General features: G+C 40.0%; 1 protein-coding gene across 11 annotated transcripts in view; it reads left to right on the top strand.

Annotated features, from left to right (window-relative positions):
- NLGN1 (neuroligin 1) overlaps positions 1-25964 on the top strand; it is an 872049-nt gene that overhangs the window by 315502 nt on the left and 530583 nt on the right. The gene's annotated exons all lie outside the window — the stretch shown is intronic.

Genomic DNA, 25964 nt, shown 5'->3' with positions numbered 1-25964 from the left:
ACACGATCCATTGTCATGGGATGGTTTGCTAATGAAAATAATATATAACAATAGCTTTAATAATACAAAAGATGATACATGACATAGTTCAGTCAATACAGTTCATTAAAGTTTCCTATGATTTACCATTCTCTGTGTTGTTTTTTTGCATACCTGTTACTATCGCAAGGGGGCAGTATTCACATCAACCACAGCTGAATATAAAAAGACCGATCAGCATCCAGATTAAGTTCCATGGTACAGATATTTTTTTTGCAGTAGTTGATGATTTTACAGTACATGATTTTACATTTAACCAGAATTATAATTCACGAAGTGTCATTTTACCTCCAATACTGCTGCTTTCAACACAGTAGCTGCTTTTATCAGAGTAGCTGCTTTCAACACAGCAGCTGCTTTCAACACAGTAGCTGCTCTCTACACAGTAGCTGCTCTCTACACATGTGTGGCTGGTCCGCATAAGTACATTATGGCGCCAACCCTGTCACATACACCTGTATTTGTACAGGGTGTATGCGATGGGGTTGGAGCGATGATGTCATCACGCCAGGTAATCGTATGTGGGTGTATCTGCATGTGGGTGGACCCATCTGGAGACAAATAGAGGAGCGGTGTCTCGGTTCCTAAGACCATCGGAAATATGTGTTTTCCGATGGTCTTAGGCGACCCCTGTGAAAGGGTCATTGGACCCCCAAAGGGGTCGCGATCCACAGGTTGAGAACCGCTGGTCCAGAAGGTCGTCTGGAAGAAGGTCCAGAAGGTCGTTTGGCTGTCTGGTCTAAATAGCATATTATGCTTTTATTATTATAGATTAACCATGTGAGAAATCAAAACTTCATTTTTTTTATATAACATTAACTCTTTCTGAGTTCAGGCATATATTTCTTCTTCATGTTTAATTTGTGGTATATTCTTCTGTAAGAGTGAAGAAGCTGAGACTTTGTTCTTGTGAAATTGGCTTCTGGCTTCCTCATTTTAGTTGAGGTTTTAGGAACCTGTTTCCACTGGTCCTCCCTGATGTAGAAAAAAAATGTAGATTTTGGGTTGGGTTGTTTGATTATACCAATAAAATTATTTGTTTAAAAACATTTTCCAAAAAAACTTCAATGAAAATATTGCCTCTTTAGGCCTATGTGTTAATAATACAGCTTTGCTACAGTAGATTAATTCAGGGCATCCTTTGATTTTATTAATATACTATGTTTACCAAAACTTATTTGGAAGGATCATTGTGACATCTCTCTAGATAGAAATGTTCTCGAGTTAACCCGTAAAGACTCATAATAAACTCATACTTCAGCAATATACGGGAACAGTGGAGTTCTGCAGTGTAAATTTAATTTATTTTTATCATTAATATTTGATAATGGCTTTAATATTTAAAGTCACGCAAATATCTAACAAGGAGTGGTGACATCTATAGAATCTTAACTAGCTTGTCCTGGAGTGTAGTCTAAATTATGTTCTCTGTGCGAATAATTTCATAGTGACTAAGGATTCAACAGCTCGAGGGACTAATACACCATTTATTCTATCATGTTATATTTCCTTTTTCGAACAGCTGCTACTTATTATTCATATTGCTTCATGTCAGTGCTTTGTACTATCAAATATATCAGAGCAGGTATTCCCATCTTTGCCTCCTTCACATAGAATTCGAGGAGAATAACAGGATTTATTTTTTCTTCAGTATTTCTTCACTTATTTTTCAGCTCTGAAACAGTACTGCCAACATTCTCTTTTCTGTCTTAGCGGGGAATGTTTTATCCTTTCTGGGGCTACAAGAATGAAATAACAGAAGCAGAAAGCTGCTGGCCACTCATTGGGCAGTTTGGTGGGGAGATAGTGGGAATTGTACAGGAGCTGACTCATTATCTGGACAGGTTCTCTGTGTGCCCTTCAGGGTTAACTACAGCTCTATAGTTTCTTTGCCTGCAGAATCCAATGTTCAGAGATAGACACTCAGATTTCATTTGTTGTAAGTTTAATATTTAACATAGTAAAACCTGTCAGAAGAGACATTTGCCAACTATTTCCAATTTCTGAATACTGGAACATCACCATTAAAAAATAAATAAGCTAGTTAGGAAGTCAAATTTCTATAACATAAAAAGACAGCATGATATAGTAAGGCAGGTGAAAATGCATGGATTTGGGGTCAAACTGATCAAGCTTTATAGCTGAGGTTATCAATTTTAGATGTGGAAGCTAATACCATTGACTTCATTCTCTGAGATCAGTGAAATGGAAATAATAGGACTTGCCTTGAAGGGTTGTCATGAGACATATGTAGCACATCAGGACAATGGATGCTATATAATAGAGGTACAAAAGTGGTTTTTCCCATCCTTCCTTTTTCTTCTTCCTTTAAGCAGATATGTATTGAACCCCCAGACACTATGCTTAGGTCCAAGAAGATACTGATAAGCAAAAGCAGATGTGCTATCTGCTCACAGGGAAAAGATTACTGACTGGAGAGAACACAGCAAAGAAACAGTTACACAAATAGAGGCACAATCTCACTGTAACAGGTGCTGCAGGAGGAAGAGGCAGGTGAGAGCATATTTTAGGAGGACTGAACCTGTCACAAAGGTCTGGGAATACTACTGTGAAAAGGTAAAAATTGAACTAAGATCTGAAAGATAAGTGGGAGTTAACTAGGCAAAGTGGGGAGTGAAGAGCCATTATCAGCAGCAGCAGCAGCATCACTACCATTACCATTATAAAACATTAATCTCTTTTAATTATTTGTCTAGAGAAGTAAAAGCCACCCCCAAAACTGTAATTAATTGAATGTTGCTGTGCATCACATCCTTGGCTCCTTCTGCCTTTCCCATTGCACAGTCCTGCCTTTGGTCACTTCTGAAGCCATTGATCAGCAGTGGTACTGATGAGGCTGTTACTCATCTTTGGCTTCTGCATTACTCTGTTGGAATGAGGTTGATAGATGTTCATTCACTATTGCACACACTGTCCAACCAATTAAAAGTCTCCCTATCCTTCAGCAGAGCCACATCAATCACTCTTTGTCCACATCACCAACTCCAGATGTTCCTATCATTGTTATCAGGCCACCTGTCTTTCCTTGCACTAAACTGAAAGTGGGAGGCATGGTTGGATCAGCGGTGTGTATTCTTAATGGCTCCTTCTAACCAGGGCGGATGAGCCCTGCATATGGGCAGACTGTGACAAGCACGTACAATGGCAGTTGTTCATCTACCGTGAAATGTCTGTAGAACTTAGTGACTTGATAATTCAGCCCTTACCATGTTTTCTATGCTCAGAGATACTTTGCTTGTGACGAATGTCCTCATTACAGTTTGAATGAAGAAAAAAAGGGAACCTGGGAGCAGATGACAGCTTTTTCCATGCACTGAAATAATATTCTTTCTCCTTTTTTTTTCTCCTTGTAATCATCTAAATATGTTCCCAAACATTCTTCTTTAAGTAGTAGATCCTTTGAGATCCTACCTAGTTTATGCTTAATTGGATTAGCATTTAGTGATTTGCTGATTTAGTTACATTAATTGACGATCTTATTTTCTATGTAATTATATCTAATGCTTTTTCACCAGAAAATTGATTATATATTTTACACTGATATAAGTTCAAAGGAACCTAGAATTGCCTCTAAGTTGCATCAGTGATGAGAATAGAATGTGTTTAGGACAAAAAGAATTTTAAAGACCATCAAGTCTACATCTCTTGTCTTACAGATAAGAGTATATGACTTGCCACAGATCACATGGCAGGCATTTATGGAAATATCCAAGCATCAGGTTAGATGTTTGGATGTAATGTGACATGGGTATTGGTGGCCTATTACGTAGTTCCAGGAAACAGCTACTGCAGAAAAGAAAACAAACAAACAAACAACAACAAAAAACCCCAACAGGTCAGATTTCTGTTTCTTCATTTACTTTTGCCAAAGGAACTTTTGACAGAGCAATCGTAGACACATTCACTTCATAGATGGGGAAATTGAGACCCAAGAGTGTGTACTTGATCTGCAACCAGGGCATTGACTTTAATCAAAGCTCACCAGGTATTTACCAAATGCCCATCTAAGAGAGGCATTGTGTTAGGCAGTAGGTTATGAAGATAATTATAAGGATTTGCTTTCTGGTGATTGACGTCTTGTTTTTCTAATTCCCAGCCAGCAGAAGGAATGAAGGAAGTTTTATACCCATCCATTCATTACAAGCTGATCTCAGATTAAGGGGACCCTCTTAAATTCCTTCAATTTTTTTTCTCATTTTTCTCAAGATCAACTTTAAAATCCTCAATCTAGATTCTACCTAGACTTCTACAGCTGGTGCTCCCTTCCTGGCAAATCTTACCTTTCTCTCTAGCTCCTGTCAGATCTCACACGCTGTTGCCTCTACACTAATGTACTTAATGTAAATACTCTACAGTAAGTCTGATTTATCACATGCTTTTATAGCATCTTTTAATGAGTTATTTATAGTCACAGATACAATAATATATTTATATATATAAACATTTACTCAAGATCTGTCTTCATCTCTGGAAGATAATTAATTTCCATGAAGCAGGGACCATTTCTTTTTATTCAATATATCACCTGAGTACATAGAACAAAGCCTGGTGTACATAGTAGACCCTCAACAATTAGTTGGTAAATGTCTGAATAAGTGAATGAATTTTTCTAAGAATGACTTGTCCCTGCTCTGCTTGGTTGGCAAGGGAGAGTACCAACCTAATCCCAAAGAAGGTTTTCTTATAACCCCTTCCAAATCCTTTCAGAGGTATTTTTTCATGCACTCATTCATTGACACACATGTACTTGTTACCTGCTGCATAAGGCTGTGTATCCAAAAAACAAATAATGCACCATTTGTTCCAAAACAATTCAGTCTCGTTATTTAAGGAATATTCTTAGGATATGAGCAAGTATTAGGGTATGATGTGAAGTCTATAAAACAAAACAAAATCTTTCTTGAAAACATATATTTAAGAGCCTAAAAACAAATTATTTGTTGATATATCACTGATCTGGAAATAACTGCATTGTTTTCCTTTAAGAATCAGGAAACATTCCACCTAGAAGGAAGCAAATAATAGGAAATTTCAAGCACAGAAGAAAACTGTTTATGCCTTAGATTTACCGTTGCTGCTGACTTTTCTATTTTCATAGGCAAGTATTCTATCTGGTCACATAGGAAAAGTAGAAATTCTAATGGAGAAAATGGTATCTAGCTAGTATGTACAGATCAATTTTTGACTCTTGATGACTGTTTCTGGGACAAAAATGCAAGTTATCCTCATGTGAGAAGAAATGGGTTGGATATATCATCTCTATATAAACATTGGCTATTTGTCTTCTCATTATCTAAATGAGGGAGGAGAATGAGAAAAGGATAAATGCGAGGAATTGGTCTCATGGTGACTGTCTACATATTAGCAAAATATCCAGATGTAATATTTAAAAAAACCCACCTTTTTCCATAAAATCACCCATTAACTGAAAACAGTTTAACCATGGCCTTAATGCTTTTTACTTTTAATTTGGAGTGTTTGGCTATGTAAACATCTACTTATTTATAATTGCGGCCATAATATCATAACTCTAGAAAGCGTGTTTAAAACAGTAGTAACACGACGTTGGAATATCAACATAGACTCTGAGAAGTAATCCAAATTCTTCTCAGTGCATGTCTTAAAGACTTTTTCTGTTTGAATGTATCATAGCTAGATCAATTTCTATTATTTACTAATAGCAATATTATCCAATATTTGAATTACCTTTGAAAGTTTACTAAATATGTATTTAAATAAGTTTTAAAAGATGTTTTCTCAGTGAATTCTCCAAAGGATATAAAACGAAATTTCAAAATGCTATCTTGATTGATGTGACAAAAATTAATACACATTAAAGTAGGAACTCACATTCATATTTGCAGATTCAAAGTCTTATTCCCTGAGTATAATAAATTTAGTCACGTCCATTAACTATATATTCAAATAGAGGTTAGTTTCAGAAACATAGTATATAAACTCTTATGGTATACTTGCATTCAAATTCTGCTGTTGCTAACATTGCCCCTAATTCACACTAGTATCTGTCCAGCTGGAAATAATGTACTAGCAATGAAGGCTTCAGAACATGGATAATAAATATTTATTTTGTGTATAAATTTAATTTGGTGCCATTCTTCTTGGTATTCAAGGTACTCTATCATCTATCTATCTATCTATCTATCTATCTATCTATCTATCATCTATCTATCATCTATCTATCCATCCATCCATCCATCCTATACAATAAAGAGCTAATATGCTAACTAGACCGAACAGCAGAATGACCGGATGACCTTCTGGATGAAGCCGGGGCTGCGAGGGCTGGCCAAGGCTGTGAGGGGCTGTGTGGGCCGACTGAGGCTGCAAGGGCCGAGCCCCTTGCAGAATTTCGTGCATCGGGCCTCTAGTATAAACATAAATATAAGTATGCCGTGCCCACTAGTAATTGACATTATTGGTATCAATTAGTATCTGCTGGTCTTTAAAAATACTTTGAAAGTTACAGGTGACGTGATAATCTAGTGTTTTTCTATGTAGGTAATAATATTTTTGTTCACTTAATTTAAAATAATTTTATTAGCATTTCATGCTCAGCTTTTAATTACTTATAAGTTGAAACCTACTCATAAAATGAATTTTACATGACTATACATGGGTTACCTATTTCTACATTATTATATGTGAACTAGAGGCCCATTGCATGGAATTCATGCACAGGGGGCGAGGGGGGGGGTTATCCTTCATCCCAGCCTGTACCCTCTCCAATCTGGGACCCCTTGAGGGATGTCCAACTAAACCACAGTCGGAAAACCTTCTCACAATCCATGACTGCTGGCTCCCAACCTCTCACTTGCCTGCCTGCCTGATTGCCCCTAACCACTTCTGCCTGCCAGCCTGATCACCGCCTAACCACTCCCCTGTCAGCCTGATCGACACCAAACTGCTCCATTGCCGGCCTGATTTTTCCTAACTGCCCTCCCCTGCAGGCCTGGTCCCCCCCAACTGCCCTCCCCTGCAGGTCTGGTCCCCCCCAACTGCCCTCCCATGAAGGCCTGGTCCCCCCCAACTGCCCTTCCCTGCAGGATTGATCACCCCCAACTGCCCTTCCTTGCAGGCCTGGTCCCTCCCAACTGCCTTCCCCTGCTGGCCATCTTGTGGTGGCCATCTTGTGTCCACATGGGGGCAGGATCTTTGACCACATGGGGGCAGCCATCTTGTGTGTTGGAGTGGTGGTCAATCTGCATATTACTCTTTTATTAGATAGGATAGAGGCCTGGTGCATGGGTAGGGGCCAGCTGGTTTGCCCTGAAGGGTGTCCCGGATCAAGGTGGGGGTTCCCTTGGGGCGTGAGGCGGCCTGGGCGAGGGGCCTGTGGTGGTTTGCAGGCCGGCCACGCCCCCTGGTGACCCAAGCAGAGGCCCTGGTATCTGGGGCTTATTTATCTTCTACAATTGAAACTTTGTAGCCTGGAGCAGAGCCAAGCCTCTGCTTGCTCCATGCTTGCAGCCATTTTTGGGGGGATTTATGTATCTTCTACAATTGAAACTTTGTAGCCTGGAGCAGAGCCAAGCCTCTGCTTGCTCCATGCTGGCAGCCATTTTTGGGGGGATTTATGTATCTTCTATAATTGAAACTTTGTAGCCTTAAGCGAGGCCTGGACCGACCAGGGTGTGCGGAAAGCTTGGCTTCCTCCATCGCCGGGGGCAACCCTAGCCTCCTGCTCTTTCCAGCTCCGTGGCTGCTGCCATTTCTGTTTGGGTTTATGTATCTTCTATCATTGAAACTTTGTAGCCTTGAGTGGAGGCCTCGGCCCGCAAGGGCAGGCGGAAAGCTTGGCTTCCTTCATTGCCGGGGAAACCCAAGCCTCCCACCTGCTCTCGGTGGCCGTAGCCATCTTGGTTGGGTTTATTTGCATATTTGCTCCTGATTGGCTGGTGGGCGTGGCTGGTGGGCGTGGCTGGTGGGTGTAGTGGAGTGAGGGTTAATTTGCATATAATTCTTTTATTAGATAGGATGTCTAAGAGTGGAGAGTTAACTTAGCTGAAACATACTCCTTTCACATAGATGAAGAGAAATATGTTAATTTACCTATATATAGGGGGCAAAAAGTTTGTGGAACAAGGTACAGTTAGTAAATAGCAAGTAAATAGATAGATAATGATAGATAGATACCAATGCATGCAAAGTAGTAGTGGCAGTGCAAAAATGTCAGAATTCCAGCTTTTCACATGCTTTGATATTTTTTCACAAAGTACTGTAGATACACTTGTAGTACATTTAAGCATCTTCTGAGGGAGTGACACAGCCACTGAAAAATGACAAACTGGCCTCAGACCTGTCTCTGATCCCTAGCTCCTCGTTCATTATCTGTGAGATTTTAAGGAGCTTTTCACCCATTCTGTAAAATAAGTCTAATTGGTTTCCTGGAATAATGGAGGAGATGACATTATTTTTTGCATATGCTCACACACTGTCTGTGGTGCCCAGCAAAGTATATGTCCCATACCCGGTACTTAAAATGTATAAAAATGCAGTCATTTGTGTTTAGATAAAAGGCAAGGAAGAAGCTAGCATTCTTGTAGCAGTAGCAAATTGGAGGATCTCTTCACATTATAAGATATGAACTATAAAACTTGAAGATATAAAAATTATTTATAATACAATCCTTCTCATATTGGCTAATTTATCTATTATAATTCAAGTTACCCAGGAGAGCAGAGCCTAAGGTGTAAAATTCTTGAGCAGCTGAGTACTGAGAAATTGCTCATGCAAGAAATGGCACTAGGGAAGCAGGATAGGCGAGGAGATAAAGCTCATAAGCAAAGTGGTCCTAGTGGGAGCTTCAACTAGATCCCATAGATAGCCCTGGAACACAAATTACCCCAAAGAGCTGGTCCCACCTTGAGGTGGGGGTGGTTGTCCTTTTGTCCAACATGTTCTTCATGGGGGAGGGGCATGCCAGTGGTGTAATATATAATCTCCTGGGTAAGGTGGCATCTGACTGCCCAAAGGCAATTCTCCAAAGAAAGGTGAAGTTGTGACCATTAGAAGCCAACACTCATTGCAAATTAGAGGAGCTTTCTCACCTGATAAGGGAATTTTGGCAAAGCTACCACAGCAGCCACAGTAGTACCTCATCTCATTATACTATACTATATTACATATACCAGCTGAGAGAAGAGACACATAGGGTGAAGTCTGGGAGAGTTCTAAATGAGAAACTTCCATCATTCTCAAACTTTCATCATCAGTTGAGTAGATGAGCTACTCAACCAGAAAACTCAGATGAGCCTTTTGTGTCCAGCATTTTATTGGGCTTTATCACCTGGTCATTATTGATTTAATTCTCACCAACAACATTGAACTCATTCTTCAACTTCCCTCTTCTCCTTGCAGATAGGTAGAGATATGTGGCTCAAAAACTTGGGTTTGGTCTTTCTAGTATGGTCAGTCCCCAATGCTAAATCTCCTTGTTAACATGAACTATCAGTCACCTAGTTAGGAAAAACTCTAAGGTCTGAGGGAAGAGGGAATATAAATACAAATACATTTCTATTACTCAGGGAATTCCAAAGGTTTAAAGGAGCCAGGGCAAAGACCAGACCCCTCCTGAAGTGTGGTCATGTTCTTTAGTACACATATGTGATAATTCCATTCTTTAAAACAGTCTGCATTTTATTATGATACACTAGAAGCCTAGTGCATGAGATTCATGCACTCGGAGGGGTCCCTCAGCCCGGTCTGCACCCTCTCCCAGTCTGGGAGCCCTCAAAGTCCAGGACCTCTCGATCCTTACCGCCCACCTACAGTGGAGGCGGGAGAGGCTTCTGCCACCACCACTGTGCTCGCCAGCTGTGAGCCCAGCTTCTGGCTGAGCAGCGCTCCCCGTGTGAGAGTGCACTGACCACCAGGGGGCAGCTCCTGCATTGAGCGTCTGCCCCCTGGTGGTCAGTGTGTGTCATAGCGACTGGTTGTTCTGCCGTTTGATCGATTTGCATATTACACTTTTATTAAATAGGATGAATTGCTAAATGGTTTATTGGGCCTGACTTCTCACAAAGACTAAGTTAAATTTAGTCTATTACAAATTAGCCCAAAGGCCTAGATCCTTTCTCTAAATATTACTCTCTATGAATGTGATACAACCTAACTACAGTTCTCATAAATAAAGGGTCAGAAGAAACTCTAATGTTTCTATACAGGAAAGGCTTTGGTAGCAATACAGTTGGAAAAGTGGTAGATTTGTGTTTACCTCTGAACACTACATTTGTAGATCAAGGCTACTGTTGAGTAATATTGCTTATGTATTTGGAGAAGTATGGATAGGATCAAAGAAAGGTTACTTGAGACAATACAGGGGCTATTCCTTGGTGCTGTCCCTGAGTATAGAGAATCTAGGTTGTTTATGGCCTGTGTTTGCAAAACTTGTGAAGTCATGATATGCATCTAGCACGATCGGTTGTTGTGAATGAAAAACAAAAAAAAAGCAGATATGTTCAAATGCATGCATATCTCTTGTTTGCATATCTGTGGCATCTTCTGTGTGCTTGATGCCATCGTATATATGCAGTTAGAATACTTGGTCATCTCTCTGGCACACTCAAAAGTTCTGGTATGCAGATTTATTTCCTCTGGCTGCATTCCCTGTTTTAACACCTAATTGGATGTATGGTTATCTTTTCTTGGTCATACTCTAGGGAATGCTTTCTTCACTTTTTTCTTATTTATTTATTTATCTATTTCTTTTCTTTTTGATTTCTTTCTCTAGGGAACTAAAAATGCTATACCACAGAAAGAAATCCCTTAGGGAGACTATTTTTATTTTATGCCTACTTTGCTCTAGTTAATCAACGACTAAAAACTGAAAATATGAGGTGAAGAACCCTCTATTGACTTAAATACGCCAATTATCTTAAAAAATGGTTCTTTCACTTTTTTTTAACCTACACTTTTGTTTTTTGCTATAATTTAGAAAACAAATTTGCCATAAAGTCACAGTGCAAAATAAGGTGGTTTATGGCCTGTTCGACTTACAAAGTAATTTTTCCTCATGATCTAATAGTTTATTTAAAATATTATTAAAAATCTAAGTGTTAGGAGCCCTGTTGGCCCTGGATAGGTCAGTTTGCCCTCAGTTTCTTCATCTGTAAAGTAAGAAGATTGAACCAGGTGGTGATCTCTAAGGATCCCTTCTAATTGTAACATACAGTTTATATTGAGTTACATTACTTGAGAATTTGGCATGTTGTGGACAAATTTAATTAATGTAGACATAACTTGAATGTCAATAATCAAACCATAACTTCTGATTTAATTAGTTAGACAGACCTTGTCTCCAAAATAGAAGCTCAACTTCCCAGTTTGAAACAATACCAGTGATCCTTATTCCACAAGTAAGACACCCCTCCCTTAAGTAGTACTTCTACTCTAAAACTTAATTGATAGTAACATGTACATTGAAAACATTTATCTTCCAATAAAATATTATATAAACCATTATGCATTATACCATTGTGCCATGATGACCAGTGCATATTAACTAGCAACAGAATGAAGTGTTCCTTCGTTATCTGATTTTCTGGAAATAACTCCCCTTGTAACAGGGTAACTATATTACAACAAAATTTCCATATCCTATATGATTATCTACAAAGAAGTGTTTCTGGTAAATTTGGTGTATCTTTGTTGCAGATAGCAGTGCTTGGACTAAGTAAATTTAATGAAGTCTGTCCCCAGTCTACTGCCCTATGCTTTTCCTTTAACTCTGGTCAGAAATTTGTCCAGCTGGAACTCTGGAGTGGGTTCTGTCATTCCGTCAGAGGCTTCTTCCAGAATGTGGAACCTGCCCTGCCCTTATTTGCCCAGTTCCAAAGCAGCCCTCCTTACCCATTGTCCTTCACCTAAGCATACCTCTCCTCACCCTCCACCCCTTGTAACCCTGCTCATTATTTTGAATTATCTGATCAAGTCTATTTCACAGTGTCCAGGCCTTGCGACTTTATTTCACTCCATATTGAATTATTTTTTTTTTTTTTATCACCACAACATCACTTTTTTTCATACCTTAGACCATGCCCCTATGCTTCCTGTATTTGTTTTAAATTCAGGTAATGATGTTTCTGGTGAGTGTGTCACTGGATTGTGTTGCCTCTGCAAATTGGAGGATACTGAACTAAGATAGAAAACTCATTTCTTTGGCATAGTCAGAGTATTATATTTTGTACTTGACAAAACTTAACAAAACATTAGCTTACAGATTGAGTGGGATTTATCAATTTTCTAAGAACTAGAACACATTTTGGTACAAGTAGCGGTGGATATGTACCAAATTAATTTTCTGTCTATTGAGAATTCAAAATGCACTTTTGTACCTCAAAGGAATCATTAGACACACTAATTATTGTTGTACACTGCAGAAATAGCAGTTAGTAGAGGTGTCTTTAGGTAGAAGGGAAGATAAATCAACTTCCCTGTAGTTAATTCTTTAGATTGTGCATAATCCTTTATGCAAATGCAGGTCTTCCTGCAATTTACATTAAGGTCTAAACTCCAACAGAGTCATGATGCCAGGGAGAAAATTCAAAGACAAAAAAGTTCTTTGTAATGTACTTGACCCTAGGATCACTAGAATGAGAACAAGTTGGCTGACTGGAGAAAGAACAGTGCTTTAGAAGTATTTTAGCTATTGTCTTTGGAGCAAATATCACATTAAACGTAATAGTTTCAGAAGAACTGTTTCAAAAAACAACGAGGAGGCCAGGTGTTTGACCATGTGACAAATATGTTTCTTGAAACTGTGAATTCTGGTTACAAACTATAGCAGGTATAGATTTGAATTTCAAAATATGATTCCAGGGTGAGCAGATTAGGACCATAACTGTATTAGGACAACACTAGCTATAATGATGTTTTGTGTGAGGAGAGACCATTTGCTTTTTGAAAAAGAAGAAAACTTCCATGATCCAGTTTCAAATGGCCTTAATATGCTGCATTTCCCTTTGCTGCTTGCTAAGGAGGATCATAAAAGCAGAGAGTCTGTTTACCACTTATTCAATATACATAATTTAAGACATGGTGGTCATGATTTGATTTAATCTAACATTTATTAATTTTTCTAGTTCTTAACAAGGTAGCTTCACTTTAATCCTTTATTTGCTACATGTTTTTGTAAAAGTAAACGCATGTAAGCATAGCTACCACTTTTCCACAAATTCAGCCATGTTGTATTCATTTATCAGATTCAGTTGAATAGGCCTTAAGTTGCCTCTGTGAGTGAGAGTCTGATGTAGTAAGAATTAGACACTGATAAGACAAAGCCTTCTGCCAAAGCATAGACAGTCTAGAAGTTCTGTTGTATTCAGGAAAGGAAGAGCATATCATTTAAAGGGAACAACAGAAGGAAAGTCATGGGGGTGTAAACGTTGAATGAGATTTGGGAATAAAATAGAACAGTTACTAAGCACCATTCCAGACACTGTGTAAGAGCATTACGTATCTATATCATAAAAGGCTTGTGGTCGTGACGCCGTAACAGTGTAATGACCAAACGAGCAGCAGCTCTCCTGGCAGGCAGGGTGAGGTGCTGGCAGCATCCATGCAGCGTACGAGGTGTCGTGGGGCAGGGTGCAGGCAGCAGCATCAGCAGTGTCAGTGGAGCATACGAGGCCACATGGGGGCGGCAGACATGGCCCTGATGGCAGGCTAGGCCTAGGGGATCCTACATGCTCATGAGTTAATCGTACACTGGGCCTCTAGTATTATATAATAATACTAGTATTATATAATACTAGAGGCCCGGTGCACGATATTCATGCACAAGGGGTTGTGTCCCTCAGCCCAGCCTGCACCCTCTCCAATCTGGGACCTCTTGAGGAATGTCCGAATGCCTGATCCTTCCTGGATCAGGCCTCAACGGGCATTCGGACATCCCTCTCACAATCCAGAACTGCTGGCTCCCAACTGCTCACCTGCCTGTCTTCCTGATTGCCCCTAAGTGCTTCTGGCTGCCAGCCTGATCACCCGCTAACCACTCCCTTTCCAGCCTGATTGATGCCTAACTGCTCCCCTGCCAGCCTCTTTGCCCCTAGCTACCCTCCCCTGCAGGCCTGGTCACCCCAAACTGCCCTTCCTTGCAGGCCTGGTCGTCCCAACTTCCCTCCTCTGCTGGACTGATCACCCACAACTACCCTCCCCTGCAGGTCTGGCCCCTCCAAACTGCCCTCCCCTGCTGGCCATCTTGTGTCCACATGGGGGCAGTCATCTTTGACCACATGGGGGCAGCCATCTTGTGTGTTGGAGTGATGGTCAATCTGCATATTACTCTTTTATTAGATAGGATAGAGGCCTAGTGCATGGGTGGGGGCCATCTGGTTTGCCCTTAAGGGTGTCCCAGATCAGGGTGGGGGTTCCCTTGGGGTGTGGGGCGACCTAGGCGAGGGGCCTGTGGTGGTTTGCAGGCCGGCCATGCCTCCTGGTGACCCAAGCGGAGGCCCTGGTATCTGGGATTTATTTATCTTCTATAATTGAAACTTTGTAGCCTGGAGCGGAGCCAAGCCTCCTGCTTGCTCTGTGGCCGCAGCCATTTTTGTTGGGATTTATTTATCTTCTATAATTGAAACTTTGTAGCCTTAATTGGAGGCCAAGGCAGGCCTGGGCTGGCGGAAAGCTTAGCTTCCTCCATTGCCGGGGAAACCCAAACCTCCTGGTCTCTCCGTGGCTGCAGCCATCTTGGTTGGGTTAATTTGCATACTTGCTCCTGATTGGCTGGTGGGTGTGGCTTGTGGGTGTAGTGGAGGTACAGTCAATTTGCATATTACTCTTATTAGATAGGATGAGTCTCACAACCATACTTCAAGTCAGTTTTACTCTTTCTATTTTGCAGATAAGAAGCTGTAGATTCAGGTGTTAAATAACTTGACCAAATTGACACATCTAGTAAATCATGGAGCTGAGATGTGAGTCCTATTCTGACTCTAACTCCTGTGCTTTTAGAACACTGTGTTTTAGTGTGAGTGGTTTGGCACAGCTGGAGAAAAGGGTTCTGGGAAAAGTTGCAGAATCACAATCTCTTCCAGGCTGGTGAAGGCATTGGTGATGATAAACACTATATTTGTATTTTTCTGATACTCAAAATTTCATTCATGAATGTACATTATTTCTAGGATTATGGTGTTATCAAATATCTCTCCTGGGGAACAAATTAACTAATGATCCTAATGTCTTAAAGATTTGTATTCTTTTTTTGTAAATCCTCACCCAAAGATATGTTTTTTTAAATTGATTTTGAGAGAGTAAGGAATGGAAAGAGAGAAAAACCTCAGTGTGAGGGAGAAACATCAATTGATTGCCTTCCCTACGTACCTTGAGCAGGGATCAAACCTGCAACCTAGGTACATACCCTTGACTTGGAATCAAACCTGCAACCCTTTGGTCCACAGGCTGATGCTCCACCCATTGAGCAAAACTGGCCAGGGCTAGATTTGTATTCTTGACTTGGGCTTATTTTAACATGGAACACTTACCCAATATTTAATATGTATACTGTTGACCTTCCGAATTCTTCTCCTTTCTTCTTGCCCTCCACCCTTCTAAACCATTCATTTCCACAGGCACACTCTATACCTTGTCATAAGCAGAAGTCTCCACAATCTTACTTCCCAGCATTCCACTCTCCAACCACCAACTACATTTTCTTCTCAATATGCCAAAGATTATACATTTTTCAATCTACCAGCAATGCACTTGATTCAACCAGCTCTTCTTTGTTTCTCACCCCATTGATATCTTCTTTCTGTTTAGACAGCTTGCAGCCCATCTTTATCATCTCTTATCTACCACTATACTTAATTCCCTTACACCTCTGTCTTCCTAAACCTTGATTGTTTACTTCTCCACTCATTCTGCTAAGCATGACAGGGAAAAAGCCACAACCATATTAAGTGGCCCTCCACTTTAAATGCATGGTCAACATCAAGTGGCTCTCCAGCTGCCCAGTAACTACATTACAGTTCTCCTGTTCATTCTCCTTCTTCCTTCCCTAGTTGGTTTCTCCCTTGAAATTTTTAACACTTCCTCTCATCTTCACTCTCAGCTGATTACCTTGCTTTCTATTTCAGTGAAAACATAGAAACAATGAGTAAAGAATGTCTAATGCTTCATCTACCCACTGCCTATCCCCATCTCTAGTCTTATACTCCAAAAAAGGCCAAACCCTCAACTTGTATACTACACACCTTCACATTTGCCAACCCCTAAGCATTGTTCCAGAAAATCTCACCCCTTTGTAGTACCAATTACTTTTCTCTATCACATCATTTCCATCAGCATGTGTACATACTGCAGGGCTCAGTTCTTGAATGTCTTCTCTTTGAAGTTATACTTACTCCCTTATTCATTTCATCTAGACTCCTGGTGTTAAATACTATCTATAATCTTATATGCTCAAATTTAAATTTCTGTTCCAGGACTCTCTCTCAATTCAGCATTGAATATTTCACTGTCTATTCTTCATCTCTATTTGGGTATCCAATATTCATCTTGAACTTGTCCAAATATTTTTCTTTCCTTACTTGCTTAATGGTCTTCCCTATTTTAGTGAAAAACAACTTTAAACTTCCAGTGGCTCAGGTTAAAAATCTTCAGGTTATCTTTGACTTTCAATTTTCTCTCATGCCCCATATCTAATTTGCCAGCAAATTGTGTTGGAAGATTAGAGATGGGGCATATCTACTTTCAAAATACAGGTGGGGCAAAAGTAGGATTACAGTTGTGGGTAAGCCAGAGTTTATTCTTATATTATTTATTAATCATTATATTATTTTTCATATGGCCAACTGTAAGCCTACTTTTGACACACCCTATATATCTGAAACCTAATCTTTTCTTACTGTGTTCACCCTGGACCAATCTGTATTATAGTTTCCTTTCTACTATCCTCACCCCTCTAAGTCTATTCTCAACACAACAGCCACAGTGTTTATATTCTGACATAAAGAGTAGCATATTATTCTTTGCCTCAAAATCCTTCAGTGGCTCCTTTTCTATCCAGAATAGAAACCACAGTCTACTAAGGGGCCTAGCAGACTTTACAAAGTCTAGCTCCTGTTACTTTTCTGAGTCAACTACTTTCTATTCTCTCACTGTGCTCCAGCCACACTAGCGTCCATGTTCTTCCTCAAAGGCAGGCATGCTGCGTGTTCTGATTCCAAGACCTTAAGTGCTCTCTGCAAAGAATGCTTCCCCTCCAATATTTGCATCAGGTGGTCCTCAAGAATTTTAAGTCTTCACTAAAATGCCAGCATATTTTAAGGCTTTTTCTAACTATGAAATATGAAATTGCAATGACCCTTTCTTCTAACACTTTCTATTGTCATTTTTATGTCATGTTCTTTTCTCAAGAGAACTCATCACCATCTAAAATATTATATAATTTACTTACATACATGGTTTATTACTAGTGTCCTCATTAATGATTTCATTAGTGTAGGAATTTTTTACTATTTGTTCACTCATGTATCCCTTTGACTCAGTACAATGCCTAGCATATAGCAGGCATGCAAAAAATAGTTGATGAATGAATGAACAAATCTGTAGGAAAATGAATAATAGTTCTGTCATTAATGCAGGAAAATAAATATTCAAACACATTGTTCAACTCAACCCAAGACACTACTGAATTTTCTTAAAACATTTAAGAGTTTAGGAAAAAAAGTTTTTTTACAAAGAATTCTGTATATAAATTGTGGAACACAATATAACTAATAAAAACCAACATTTTTGCAATGCTCACTGACTGATTCAGGTAAAAATAACAACTGAGTAAACAATTGAATAAAAGGTCAGTGGGAAATCAGATGTCACCATCTTGACCCACTTTCAATCTTAAAATCACTAAAGGCATGACAAATCAATATTATGTGACATTTTCATCATGATATTTTGGGAAATTAGATACATAGACTCACTTATGAAATATTCTTGGGAAAAAAAGTTATCCCTAAATCTAATGAAGTCTTTAGAGTTAACTGATAGTTTATAAGAAATACAGATGATTGTGGGAAATAATTAAAAGACATCATAAGAAAACATACATTTAAAATATAGGACATTCTACCAAAAAAATTCTGACTCGGTTTCTTAATTAAGCTAGTGATTGGGAAAAGTAGGTGAGAGAAGATAGTTATATTAAAATATATTTAAGATTTATAACACCCAATGACATTGTGTGAATATCATGGAGACAATCCTCATAATTTAAAAATGGTATGGTTGTTAGATTATACCAAGGAATTATAGTTAATTTTATTCAGTATGGAATAACCAAATATTTGTGTAAATAAAAGTTCATATATTTCAAAATTCTGTACTAAAGTTTATAGGTATGAAATGAAATCTGAAACTTGCTTTAAAATACTTTCAACAATAAAGATTAAAAATAAAATATTTAAAAAATAAAAGATTTTATAGCAAAATAAGTAGGATATATCATATAAGAGTGGCAAAATCTAGATATTTATCAAATTTGAATGATGGGTGCTTTGTGTCTCCCTCAAATCTATATTTAAAGCCCTAACCCCCCCCCCCCCCCCCCCCCCCCCCCGCTTAAGATTACATTTGGAAATGGGGCTTTTAGGAAGTAAGGAAGGTTGCATGAGTTCCTAAGGGTGAGATCACAATCTGATATGACTGGTGGCCTTACAAAAAGAGGAGGAGAGAGATCTCCGGGTCTTTCTCCACATGCAGGCAGGCACCAAGGAAAGGCCATACAAGGACACAGCAAGAAGGAGGCTGTCTACAAGCCAGGAATAGTCTTCACCAGGAACTAATTCAGCTGACACCTTGATCTTAGATTACTAGCCTCCAGGACTAGGAGAAATACATTTCTGTTTTTGAAGATATCCAGTCTATGGTATTTTGTTATAACAGCCCAAGCTGACTAACACAATGGATATATGGAAATGTATGATATTAGGCTCTCTAATTTTATGTATTTTGAAAAGAAAAAAAATTGTTCTTTGAAAGTTTTGACCCATGTTAATAGAGATAAAATGTTATTTGAAATTAAAATTTTCACTTTGCTACTTAGCTTCCTAACCCCAATTCATCTGACCTTGTAGTTTTCCTGCTAAGATATTATTTACAGTACTTTGCAGCCTAGGAGAGAAAGTCTAAGCTCTTAGTCTGCTGTGTTCCCCCCCCCCCTAATTATGGTCTAAATGAATCTTTCCAGAAATGTCTCCCTCTGCTCTCTATAACATATCCTTCAACTAAAAGAAACTAACTTTACATCATCAAAAATACCCTCTTTCCATTTATATTTGTAATGATTCTTCAAGTTCAGCTCAATTTCTACATTAGAATAAAAAAGATAACTAAGCAGTTACTATACCCAGTTATATGCCACTAATAAATGAAGGTTGTGTAGTTTCTGATGTCAGCCCTCCATTTTTTCTTCCCAGGGAACTGGTAATAAACGTTAATTAGCTTGCCTATAGGATTACTTCTAATAGAATTGTAGATCCTCTCCTACTTTTCCCATTCAGGGAGCCCCGTTGGTGCAGGGATGTCTCCTATCTTCAATACCTTTATTGATGCATTCTTAGTTTTGCACTTAAGTACTTTCAGAATGTTCAACCCATACATATTAAGTGTTATTTTTCTTTAACTTTCTACATTTTCTCCCCTTCCCTACCATTTTCATGTGCATCCCAGAATTTCAATTGTAACTTGCTTCTATGCATTCTTCCATATTCTTTCAACTCATATAACTATGCACAGGTACATATACATAAGTTTCAAGTCTTTGGTTTATAAAATAATAATATTTTATCTATGCTTCTCAGTATCTTGCTCTTATTTTTTTTTCTAACAGAAATGCCTCCATAACAGCTGAGAAAGATTTAGCTCATTAAAAAAATAATAATTACATAATATTTCACAGCAGAGATAAATTTATTTAACCATTCCCTACAGATAAGTATTTAATTTTTATTTTCTGGTTTCGCCACCAACATCAATGAATAGACTTGTATATAATAGTTGTAGTTTTACTTCTATGGGAGTGGAATCACTGGTGTGCTTTATTCCAACACATGGTTTCACATTGCTTGCCAAAAAGTATGTGAGAAGTTACATTTCCTTAAGAAATATATGAAAGTGCCCTATTGCATATAGGGACGTTAGGCATTATGACACTTTTGACTATAAGCCATCAACAGGGGAAGTAGTCAGATCTCAGGATTATTTTCATTTACACATCTCTTTCTCAATGGCATAGTTCCTCACACTTTCACACATCTATTGGTCAAATTGCTCTGTAAGTTGTCTATTCTTATTCTTTGGCTCATTTTTCTACTGAAATGTCAATATTTGTATTATCAGTTACTAAAGCTTTTACTATATTAAATATAACAACCCTTTTTTACTAATTGTATTAAAAGTGTTTGTTTGCCAATCTATTACTTATCTACTGCTTAAAATATATTTTTTCATATACACATTTTAAATGTTTATATAGTAAATACTTTCATATTTTGTTTCATAGCTTTTAAGCTTTCTGTTTTGCTTTTAATGAACTCTCAAATATCTAGCTTGTATATATAACCTCCTAAATTGTCTTCTAAGATTTTTTTATTGTTTTATAATTACATCTTTAATCAACAGGCATTGGGTGAAACAGGTATCCAATGTATGTTCTTCTAATGGATAGGCAGTTATAACATCCGTTTGCTAAATTAGACCATCCTTTTTAAATGAATTGAAATACCTCCTTAGTGATCCATTATATGCCACAATATATTGTGATCTCTTTTTGAGCATGTGTGCTTCTCTGCTGGTGGATTTAAAATTCTACATTCATATAAAATCTTCTTTCCCACTAGTTGCAAGTTCTGCTTCTTGCTCTGGGTTCTCATAGGACTTTATTTTTACTTAAGGCAATTACCACTTCCTACCTCAAGTTATCCTTGTTTATATACATCTTTCCTTGATCTCACTGTATAATCTTTGAAGGGAAAAATCCCCCATGTAATTTATTTTTGCACACTCCACAGTTTCTTGAGCAATTTAGAAACTTCTCATTTAGTATTGAATGGGTATAATATGGATTAAACATAAATTGTGAAAATCATAATAGTATCATACAGTTTTAGAAACTTAATGTGATGGTGGTGATCCTAGTCAAGATAAGGCAGATTTTTGTTCTTATTTTCCTTCCAAAGTTCTTGCTACAGTAAAGAGTTAAACCAATAAATTTTACTTATGTAATCTTTCAGTGTTTTATTCATTGGTACATAACTCCAGACCTCCCCTTCATGCAAAGTTCACTGCAGCCTAGTAACATTTATTAGGTGTTTCAATTTAATTTAGTTTCATTTAGTACTTTTTTCACCTTATTAAAGCCATGAATGACATATCTGAGTTCATAGGTCCACAAAACTCAAGAAACTTTGTTAATATAAACCAAACCAGAGAAAAGTGATTTATTCCCTTAATATATATATATATATATATATATATATATATATATATATATACACATACATACACACACACACACACACACTAGGGGCCCAGTGCACGAATTCATGCACCTTGAAAGGAACTGTGGGCCGTGAGACTGCAGTAGGCACAGGGGTGGGTCTCAGCCCATCCTCTGCGCCCCTGCCCAGCCCATCCTGCCACAGCCCCTGGTCCTGTCTGCTGGCAGCCCCACTCCTGTCATCGCTGCTCCCACGCGCTGATGGCACCGGCCCCACTTGCATCCACTGACAGCACGGAGTGATTGGGGCTGGCGCCGAGCGATTGCGGCTGGTGCCAGCAGCAGGTGTGAGTGGCAGCTGTTGCCCATATCACCCCTCAGGAGCAGGGTGGGGTGGAGAAGCCCTGAGGGGCGATTGGGGCTGGCAGGTGCCACTTACACCTGCTGATGGCACTGAGCGATCAGGGCCAGCGCTGGGCGCCAGCAGCAGGTGCAAGCGCCCGGCCAGACCACGGCACGTGGGAGCAAAGAATGTTCACTAACCACCAGAGGCTCCCCCGATGATAGCAACCAGCTCCCCACCTTGGCCTGGCACCCCAGCTCAGCTGCTCCACCACCCCGCTGTGGCCGATGCCCACCATGTTCCGCGCTCTGCCACCTGCTGCTAATACCCGCCATGTTTCGTGCACCCCCTGGTGGTCAGCGCGTGTCAGAGCGACCAGTTGTTCTGTTGTTTGGTTGTTTGGTTGTCTGCCATTCGGTCTATTTGCATTTTAGGGTTTTATATATAGAGACTAGTGACCCGGTGCACAAAATTTGTGCATGGTGGGGGGTTCCCTCAGCCCAGCCTGCCCCCTCTCACTGGGAGCCCTCAGGATATGTCCTACTGATAGCTTAGGCCTGCTCCCCATGGGGAGCAGGCCTCAGCCACAGTCTGGCCACCCTCTGTGGGAGATGACCGGGCTGATCAAGGGAAGGCGCCAGCCCCGTTACCCTGCTGCTGCAGCCACTGCCAGCCACTGCAGCCACCAAGGTCTTTTCATCAACACGGACCCTAGTCCCTTCACTGTGAAAAAATGACAACTTTCTTTAGGCATTTTCAAGATGTGTCTTTCATAGGATATGACATTTCTTTCTTTTTTTTTTATCCTCACCTGAGGATATGTTTCCATTGATTTTTAGAGAGTGTGGAAGAGAGAGGGAGAGACAGAGAGAAACATCAATGTGAGAGGGACATTTTGATTCGTTGCCTCCTGCATGAGCCCTGACCTGGGCCCCGGCCAGGGAGGAGCCTGTAACCTAGGTACATGCCCTTGATCAGAATTGAACCTGGACCCTGTAGTCAGCAGGCCAAGGCTCTATCCACTGAGCCAAACTGGCTAGGGCAGGATATGACATTTCTTAGCCCCTCCAGCAGCAGACCTTAATTTTTTCCTCCAGGAGTGTGGTGGAAAAACCCTAGATCACCTTCTTGGATTCTTATAACCTAAGTTACCAAGAACACTGCAAGTGCCGGCATACAGGAGCTTAGCAAATGAATGGTCAGAAAAGGTGTTTACGCTGGAACTGGTTTGGCTCAGTGGATAGACCCTGGGCCTGCAGACTGAAGGGTCCCAGGTTTGATTCCTGTTAAGGGCATGTACCTTGGTTGGAGGCACATCCCCAGTGGGGAGTGTGCAGGAGGCAGCTGATCGATGTTTCTCTCTCATTGACGTTTCCAACTGTCTATCCCTCTCCCCTCTTCTCTGTAAAAAAATCAATAAAATATATATATTTTTAAAAATGGTGTTTCCTCTGCAGCTCATGCGGCCCTGCGTTGTATCCACTGGACTAGGGGGGTGCCCCTGCCACCCAGTGGTGGCTGCCGGGGTCTCCGCACACCCCAGAGACCGGCAGCCATCCTCCCCATCATGGGCGCCAAGCTGGGGGCTTGGACCTGAACCGCCACTTGGCACGGGAGCATGTGCACGCAGCTGGGGGTGGGGCGGGAACATCCCCATCTCCAAATGCCCCCTAGGCCAGGAGCCAGCTCTGTCCTGGGCTCTGGGCTGGGGCGTGGACCTGAACCACAGATTGGGGCTGGAGCATGCGCAAGTGGCTGGGGGCAGGGCGGGAACATCCCCATCTCTGAATACCCCCAGGCCAGAAGCCAGCCCTGTCCTGGGCTCTAGGCTGGGGGCGTGGACCCAGACTGCGCTTGGCATGGAGCATGAGTTCCTGCTCCATCTCCAGCCGCTTGGCGGCTGCACCCATAGACCCAGCATGGCCAGGGGGTGTTCTGGGACCCCTGCCACTCAGGGCCTAAGTGCTAGCCTACAGGCTAGGAGTGGCCTGGGTCGCTCGGTGCCTGCGTATACAAATTAACCGCCATCTTTGTTGGGTAAATTTGCATACTCACTCCTGATTGGCTGGTGGGCGTGGCTTGTGGGTGTAGCAGAGGTACAGTCAATTTGCATGTTTCTCTTTTATTAGATAGGATTAGATGGGATATATATGTATTATTTCAGAGAGGGAGAGAGAGACAGAAACATCAATGATGAGAGATAATCATTGATTGGCTGCCTCCTGCACACCCCCTACTGGGGATGGAGCTAAAACCCAGGCATGGGTCCTGACCAGGAATTGAACTGTGACCTCCTGGTTCATAGGTCAGGTTGATGCTCAAACACTGAGCCACAGTGGCCGGGCATCACTTTTTTTTCTTAACCATAGCTTTTGAGATACCAAATTTGCTTTATAACAGTTAGAAAAATCACAGCAACCAAGATTGTGAACTCAATGTGTTGGCATAATACAGATCATGATATTCAAGTCAGCAAAACAGAGCAACTAACAGGCATTTACCTAGAGCTACCTAAAATCATGCAGCTTTAACTCTGGGTCTATAACAATTTTAGAGAAACTGTTTGTGGTGGCCTCTGGGTAAAATAAAATAGGAAATTCTGCTTCAATCCCAGCTGCTGTGTACTAAGAAATGCTGAAAATTGACTCAGTCTTGCCCTTTTAACATACTGTTTTTTTCTCTTTATATTCAGCATTTTAAATGAATATAAGCCAGTGTGCAATAACAGTCCTTGTGTAAAAAAACAATCTAATTTGCTTTTTCTTCTGGGGTGCTCAAAGCTCACTGGGGTTACCCATTGTTTTCTCTTCTATTGAAGAGAAAAAAAGCTGGCCCCTAGAGGCTGGGAGAGGTTCCAAACAAGGAAGGAGGTTGGTCAGATAAGTTGCACTTAGGGGCCCTAACAGAGAGATAGGGGGTATTAGGTGAGTTGTCTGGGAGCCAGTGTCAACAATCAAATGTGAATCAAAAGAGCAGTAGCATTGGGGCAAAAGGTTAATTGGTACATTTTGTGGAATATGGCCACCTTTTAAATATGGTTATTTAGTTCATTTTAGGCAGCTCTTTCTGAAATTACTTATTATATGGATCATAACGTATATGAGATCAGGGGCCCTTCATTAATGTTTAATAGACTTGGTTTTAGTTATGGCCTTCATGTCCTACAGAAATATTTCTTCTATTCCTGTGCCTCCAAAATCAGCAAAATGAGCAAGCAATGCATCCTTGGCCACCACTGTATGTATTGGATGCTATTTTGTCCCTGTTATTTTTTGTCTCTGATTTAAGCTTTTCAATTGAGATGGAATATGTAGACTTTTTACCAGGAACAAATCAGGGCAACCTAATAAAAATGAGCCAAGACTTACCAGTCTAATATCAAAGACTTCAATTAAATTCTTAGAATAGGCCAAGAGAGACACCTACTTCTCAGAGTTCAAAGCAAAAAAAAAACAACACTTTAAGAAAACAGTTATAAAGGGTTAGAAGAGGTTACATGGGTAAGAATCTTAGCATGGACCTGCTAATGATTGTAGCACTATTTAGTAATGCAGTCTTCCCTCAGTATCCATGAGAGATTGGTTCCAGGAACCCCTCTTCCCCCAGATTCCAAAATCTATAGATGCTCAAGTTCCTTGTATAAAATGGTGTATTTCCATATAACCTATGCATGTCTCCCCATATACTTTAAATTACTTATAACACCTGATTACTTTAGATTATTTATAATACCTAACACCATTAAGTGCTGTGTAAATAGTTGTTACACTGTATTATTTAAGAAATAATGACTGCATAGTACACATCAGCAACAGTGTAACATATTTTAAAAATATTTTTGATCTGAGGTTGGTTGACTACTGGATGTGGAACTTGTGGATACAAAGGTCCAACTATATTGAGGCATTATTCTGATTCAATCCTGATTATTTTATTTACTTCTCCAGGACAAGAAATAAAGCAAGCATGGCTTATATGGTCCTGAGCTTAGAGCAGAGAGTTAAGAAGGGAAAAACCATAGGACAGTGTTCAAGTAGACCCCAGGAATCACATTCTCTGATTGGCACACATACATGCTGGATCTAACTTGCCATCTCTGGT

This window comes from Plecotus auritus, assembly GCF_963455305.1.
Source record: "Plecotus auritus genome assembly, chromosome: 2".
Classification (NCBI taxonomy): Eukaryota; Metazoa; Chordata; class Mammalia; order Chiroptera; family Vespertilionidae; genus Plecotus; species Plecotus auritus.
This window is presented reverse-complemented; position numbering and strand designations above follow the sequence as displayed.